This window comes from Galeopterus variegatus, unplaced genomic scaffold (assembly GCF_000696425.1).
Source record: "Galeopterus variegatus unplaced genomic scaffold, G_variegatus-3.0.2 Scaffold1667, whole genome shotgun sequence".
In the NCBI taxonomy this organism is placed as follows: domain Eukaryota; kingdom Metazoa; phylum Chordata; class Mammalia; order Dermoptera; family Cynocephalidae; genus Galeopterus; species Galeopterus variegatus.
The window spans coordinates 232,137-238,487 of record NW_007727778.1 but is presented as its reverse complement, the minus strand read 5'-3'; the positions used below and the strand labels follow the sequence as shown (position 1 = coordinate 238,487).

At 44.2% G+C, this 6,351-nt stretch overlaps 2 pseudogenes; both read right to left on the bottom strand.

The window, feature by feature from the left end:
- Positions 1-728: 728 nt before the first annotated feature.
- On the bottom strand, positions 729-1,484 carry LOC103595044 (annotated as a pseudogene).
- A 2,479-nt stretch (positions 1,485-3,963) lies between these two features.
- On the bottom strand, positions 3,964-4,912 carry LOC103595043 (annotated as a pseudogene).
- Positions 4,913-6,351: the final 1,439 nt, after the last annotated feature.

The window sequence follows — 6,351 nt, the reverse complement described above, 5'->3', positions numbered from 1 at the left end:
TAGTGGTCTTGCTAGCCTGGGGGTCGCCAAGGCCCTCTTCTCCCCTGCCACCTCCAAGCAACTTCATCCAAAGGTCACAGCTGCGGCTTTTGCCAGTTCCTGCTCTGTACACTCAGCAGCTCCAGCCTGGACATGGCTGGGGCTCGAAATGGTCAGAGAGGTCCTTTCTTTCTCTCATTGTGGATTCTCTCGTCTTCATGAACTCCGTAGGTCTCTCCTCCTCTTCCCCTGAGCTCTCGCAGCCCCAGCTTTGCAGTCATTGCTTTTTAATAGTTGCAAATCAGTTTATTTGTCGGAGGGAGTGATGCTGGGGACCATCTAATCCATCTTGACCAGAAACCATAGTATTTTTGAAATACCTATGATCCTTCCTAGACTTCTGTAGGTACTGGGAGAACAGAAGTGAAGAGACAAAGCCCCAGCCTTCAAGAAAGAAATAGAGGGTGTGGGAAACTGGACATAAAATGCCAGATAGTGAGTAGTGCTAGACCAGTAAGCAGTATAAATCTATTGACAGTGATCAGATCCAGCTATTTAAAAGTGGAGATCTAGGGGAAGAATGTTCCTGGCTCCAGGGGAACACACTTGGTGTAGTCAAGGAAGAGCAATAAACTGCTGTGGCTAAGGCAGAGTGACTAAGCAAGAAGGGGGTAAGAGATAAGCTCAGAGAGCTGGGCAAGGGCCAGACCATGCAGGGCCTTGGAGGCATTTTGTGAGGACTTCAGATTTTAAGTATCATGGAAAAGTATTGGAGAAATTTGAGGAGGGAAGAACACTGTTTTCTTCACATGATTATGACTGATGTCATACATGTGCTCAACTGTTAAAGGCAGCAGTCGCTCATCACAGCCAAACCACAGTCATGTCATCTGGTAATATTTATCGTAAGTGATGGAAAGATCGTAAGTTCTAGTTTTCAAAATAGCACCTTTACTTCCAACATCTATTTTAGTTTTACCAGCTTCTACCATTTTCCTTGTGTCTAGGGTAACTTCATCTGTTCCCAACAATCCACTCTCCACATATTCATCCAGATCTGCAGCTTTTCCTTCCTCTTCACATAATGCTGAGCGATCCTGGAGTTTTATACTGTCCTTGCTTTCCAGTGTAATCTCCTTAACTGCTTCAGTTATTCCTGCAATACCTGTGCTATGATGCATGTCTTCCTATCCCCCATCCACATCGTCTTCTTCAGGGTTAGCTTCCAATTCATTTGAATGTTTCATGTGTTGGCAACGCTTGAAGCACGGTACAATTTGGGTTAGCAAAAATTGTTTGCTTGTTGGCAGCTATGCCTTCACTTTCAATTCTTCCCTTGTAGCTCATTGCCATGGTGGACAGCTGTGGACTCCGTGATCTCTGGCTGCCACAAACTCTTCTGCAGTGATTACACCTGTTTCCTTAAATTTTGACTCTTGAGGACTGGGGTCAGGAACAGAGACACTTGCAGTGCCCTTCCTTCACAGGTTAATCACGTTCTGCATCTGGTGGCCACCCCCGTGATGGGATGGAAAGGGCAGCTGAGACTGGGACCCAGGAGTCTACATGGAGTGAGTACTTTGCAGGTTCTTGAAGCCTTTCTGCCATTCTTAGGGCACAAAGATAGTGAAACATACAAAAATACTGTCAATCCCTTAAACTAAGGCATAATAATTATGAAAAGCCAACTATTACAGCTAGATAAAGAGGAGAAATGCCCTAAATATTGGCCAAATAATTGAATACAAAGATTATAGGTTCTTAAAGTTGAGAAATGAGGAAGTAACTTAGGATGAATGTGTAATTTATTATCCAAACAGGGACAACCTTAAGAGTGAAAAAGGGAGTCTTAATGATTACATCAAGACAGCAGACAAACTGGAGTGTTCTGGGAACACCAGGATAAATGCTCACCCAGATCAGACCCCATATTTGAGGGAAGTTAGTTTTTTGTTTGCAAGCATATATGGTGTTCATTCAGCATTCCTTGCACAACCCTTGGTCATCAGCTACACGGTAGTGTCAAGTTAATACCAGTCTTACTCCTACCTTGGTGCTATGTAGAATCAGCAGGGCCAGCTGGTGGGAGTTCACCTGGAGGCCATCAACTGGGGGTCACTCCTGGTTCCTTCCTTTCATCTCTAGAAATTTCAGCAACATGTCTGCTTACTAACCAGTAAGAACCTCAGTACCTTCCAAAATGTTCATTGCAAGGCTAAATAAGTCAGAGGTCACTTCCAAGGGACCCCTGGGTACTTTAGCCAGACATCTCTGAAGGCCCATTTCCCCTACACCCCCTGATTACCTTTTTCTCTGGGTAGTTCTAACACTGAGCTGGACCNTGAGCTAAATTGCTGCTTTGCTGCTGATTCTCTGGGGAAGGCTTTTTGTACAGCTCAGGTTGACTTTATAGGTACTTCCAGTTCTCCAGAGACCCAGTGCACCTGGATTGTATACAAACTCTGGTCTGGGCCTGAGTCTTTTCATCAAACTGCACCCTGCACAATTCTATATTCCTGGCCAGTCTCCTCTAAGTGGTCCTGTGCTGATTGGGGTGCAGATTATCTGTCCTTGCTGTGTCCCAGTGTTCTTCTAGTGGGCCCATCTCCCCTACTGCCCATGGTGCTACACTTCCCATGGGATGGGCTGTGCTCTGGTCCCTTGCGATGACTCACTGGCATCTGAGTGTCTCTTTTTTTTCAGTTGTTGTGGCTCCTTGGTCCTGTGTGGGTCCACGGGAACCCTATTAGTGGTCTTGCTAGCCTGGGGGTCGCCAAGGCCCTCTTCTCCCCTGCCACCTCCAAGCAACTTCATCCAAAGGTCACAGCTGCGGCTTTTGCCAGTTCCTGCTCTGTACACTCAGCAGCTCCAGCCTGGACATGGCTGGGGCTCGAAATGGTCAGAGAGGTCCTTTCTTTCTCTCATTGTGGATTCTCTCACCTTCATGTGCTCTGTAGGTCTCTCCTCTTCTTCTCCTGAGCTCTATCATCCTCAGCTTGGCTGTCTTTGCTTTTCAATAGTTGTAAATTAGTTGATTTGTTGGAGAGAGTGACACTGGGGACTGTCTGTTCCAACATCTTGACTGGAATCAGGAAAAATTATTATAGAGTTGGATCATTGAACTAATTAATGAGAATATTATGCTATTTTCAGGATTTTGTAATGTTAATTGTATCTTTCACTTTAAGAATTATAGCTTGTGGTGACTTATTTTCTTATTCTAAACAAATACTCAAGTTTGTTCCTAATTTTGAATACAGAATTTTGTATTCTTAACTGATTTGCTAACTGTTAGTCATTCATCACTATTATCAATCCTCCACCCTATTTTCAGGGGTGTGATTTTGAAGTGTAAATCTTTCCCAGGTCTCTCCACCTCTTAAAATCCTTTTCTAGTGTGAGTGGCTTATATCAGGGCCCCAGAGATGGTCTGTTTTTTCTTGACTCTCAGCACTGGGTGGATTCAGTCATGTTGAGGTCGTTCAGCCTCCCTCACAGAGAGGCTGGGACACAGGGTCCTCTGCATGCCCTCCCACCCCTATCCTCATTAGAGGATCTTCCCAGTGTAACTGGCTTTAGGCCAATAACAAGGATTTCCAGTAGCATTCAGGACAGGACACTGGACTGTAGATCTCAATTTGAAGATGGACCTTCTCACTTACTATGTGGTCAAATTTTTGAATGTGTAAATCAGACCAAAGACTCTATAAAGAATCTTCAAGAAGACAGTGATTGACAGAAAGACAGCTGCAGACTGCGTGACAGGTATAAAATTGCCTTAACAGCAAGTGGAATGGAAGCGTCTCTGTACTGAAGCAAGAAACACAAAGCAGAAGATCTGGGAGGTCATCACAGGGACACACAGCTTTGTTTTTGGTAGTAGAACATTTTTTAAGTTTAACACATAAACATATGAGTCCCTTTAGTAGAGAAACTGTACATATTGGTGAATATGGTCAATAGTCACATCTATGGATTACTTCTTTAAACATTATTACCAATATTAGGATAGATTCTATGCTCTCTTGGCTGCATTGTGAAGTGTCTTGTGTAGTTTCATTGTATTGTTGGAATGTCAGTTTGTACACATGTCAAGAAAATTAGAAGATTCTCCTGCTCTTTCATCAACAGTCTCAATTATTTTCTCCATCACCTCAACATGCCTCCGTGGGTAGACTGAACACATGGAGGGTAGTGAGAGATGATGTTGACTTTCAGTGGTCACTGTTTTCTTCACATGATTATGACTGATGTCATACATGTGCTCAACTGTTAAAGGCAGCAGTCGCTCATCACAGCCAAACCACAGTCATGTCATCTGGTAATATTTATCGTAAGTGATGGAAAGATCGTAAGTTCTAGTTTTCAAAATAGCACCTTTACTTCCAACATCTATTTTAGTTTTACCAGCTTCTACCACTTTCCTTGTGTCTAGGGTAACTTCATCTGTTCCCAACAATCCACTCTCCACATATTCATCCAGATCTGCAGCTTTTCCTTCCTCTTCACATAATGCTGAGCGATCCTGGAGTTTTATACTGTCCTTGCTTTCCAGTGTAATCTCCTTAACTGCTTCAGTTATTCCTGCAATACCTGTGCTATGATGCATGTCTTCCTATCCCCCATCCACATCGTCTTCTTCAGGGTTAGCTTCCAATTCATTTGAATGTTTCATGTGTTGGCAACGCTTGAAGCACGGTACAATTTGGGTTAGCAAAAATTGTTTGCTTGTTGGCAGCTATGCCTTCACTTTCAATTCTTCCCTTGTAGCTCATTGCCATGGTGGACAGCTGTGGACTCCGTGATCTCTGGCTGCCACAAACTCTTCTGCAGTGATTACACCTGTTTCCTTAAATTTTGACTCTTGAGGACTGGGGTCAGGAACAGAGACACTTGCAGTGCCCTTCCTTCACAGGTTAATCATGTTCTGCATCTGGTGGCCACCCCCGTGATGGGATAGAAAGGGCAGCTGAGACTGGGACCCAGGAGCCTACATGGAGTGAGTACTTTGCAGGTTCTTGAAGCCTTTCTGCCATTCTCAGGGCACAAAGATAGTGAAACATACAAAAATACTGTCAATCCCTTAAACTAAGGCATAATAATTATGAAAAGCCAACTATTACAGCTAGATAAGGAGGAGAAATGCCCTAAATATTGGCCAAATAATTGAATACAAGGATTATAGGTTCTTAAAGTTGAGAAATGAGGAAGTAACTTAGGATGAATGTGTAATTTATTATCCAAACAGGGACAACCTTAAGAGTGAAAAAGGGAGTCTTAATGATTACATCAAGACAGCAGACAAACTGGAGTGTTCTGGGCACACCAGGATGAATGCTCACCCAGATCAGACCTCATATTTGAGGGAAGTTAGTTTTTGGTTTGCAAGCATATATGGTATTCATTCAGCATTCCTTGCACAACCCTTGGTCATCAGCTACACGGTAGTGTCAAGTTAATACCAGTCTTACTCCTACCTTGGTGTTATGTAGAATCAGCACGGCCAGCTGGTGGGAGTTCACCTGGAGGCCATCAACTGGGGGTCACTCCTGGTTCCTTCCTTTCATCTCTAGAAATTTCAGCAACATGTCTGCTTACTAACCAGTAAGAACCTCAGTACCTACCAAAATGTTCATTGCAAGGCTAAATAAGTCAGAGGTCACTTCCAAGGGACCCCTGGGTACTTTAGCCAGACATCTCTGAAGGCTCATTTCCCCTACACCCCCTGATTACCTTTTTCTCTGGGTAGTTCTAACACTGAGCTGGACCTTAAAACCTTAATTCCAGCTCCATTTTCCCAGAGATATTTCCCACTCAGAGTTCTTTGAAATCAGCTTTTTTCAAGGTCCAGGCATTCTTGGATTGATCAACGACATTCATTCAGGCCAATGGTTCTCAACAGGGGGGTGATTTCAGCTGTTTCTCTCACCCCATTGACCACCAGTCAATACAGAGAAGCAGAGGCACCTAAATGGCCAGTAGCAGATCATGAATTATGAAGGATCCTAACTGAGATCAGCAAAAGAACTACCTAGCTGAGCCCAGCCCAAATTGTTGACTCACAGGATTGTTGTTTTAGGCTAAGTTTTGGAGTAGTTTGTTACACGGGGAAAGGTAACTGACATAGCCCTCTTGTAGTCTTTAGGATCTCAGGCCTAGAAGAAAGCATGCCAGCCTTTTAGGATGAACTATCCCAGAAGCCATTGTATATCTGTCCTAGGGGCTTAGGGAGGGTGGAAGGCCAATCCAAAGTATGGTGGTTTTAAAACATGGTCCCCAGGGCCGGCCCGGTGGCGCACTGCTACAGTGCGCTGCTTGGGAGCATGGCGGCGCTCCCGCCAAGGGTTCGGATCCCACATACAGACCGGTTCC